Here is a 414-nt window from a genome sequence, read left to right as displayed (position 1 = left end):
TCCGTGGCGCCGCGCACCTGCTCAGTCATCCGCACCTCCCCCGGGGAACCCTCCCTCCCGGGCCTTCTGGGACCGCTCCTCCCGGTTTCCGGCGGTCGCCCCCTCCTCATTTGGGCGTCAGGCCTCTCCGCACCTGTTTCTAAGTGCGCCCTTCTCCACCCTTGCCTGCCCCTCTCCCCACGCCCCCCTTCGCCTCCGGTTCTGTCACTGTTGAGTTGGGGGTCTCCCCGGGCTGGGCATGTTTATCCTGGCACATCGCCTGGCTTTGCATCTGGAGAAACGTCTTCTCTTCCCACTGCTCAGCGTCCCTAGACTTCTAGACCCCCTCTCTCCCATTCGTCCCCCACACCGCCCCTCTCACATTGCTTCTCGCCACTGGTTGGGGGAGGGATGGGAGGAGGGGAGAATTTGTTT

General features: G+C 64.3%; 1 protein-coding gene across 1 annotated transcript in view; it reads right to left on the bottom strand.

Annotated features, from left to right (window-relative positions):
* Positions 1–414, bottom strand: part of PHB2 (prohibitin 2) — a 126538-nt gene that overhangs the window by 76636 nt on the left and 49488 nt on the right. The window lies entirely within an intron of this gene.

This window comes from Crocuta crocuta, unplaced genomic scaffold (genome assembly GCF_008692635.1).
Source record: "Crocuta crocuta isolate KB4526 unplaced genomic scaffold, BGI_CrCroc_1.0 scaffold72, whole genome shotgun sequence".
Classification (NCBI taxonomy): Eukaryota; Metazoa; Chordata; class Mammalia; order Carnivora; family Hyaenidae; genus Crocuta; species Crocuta crocuta.
Note: the sequence above shows the minus strand (reverse complement) of the source record. Positions and strands in the feature narration are given on the sequence as shown.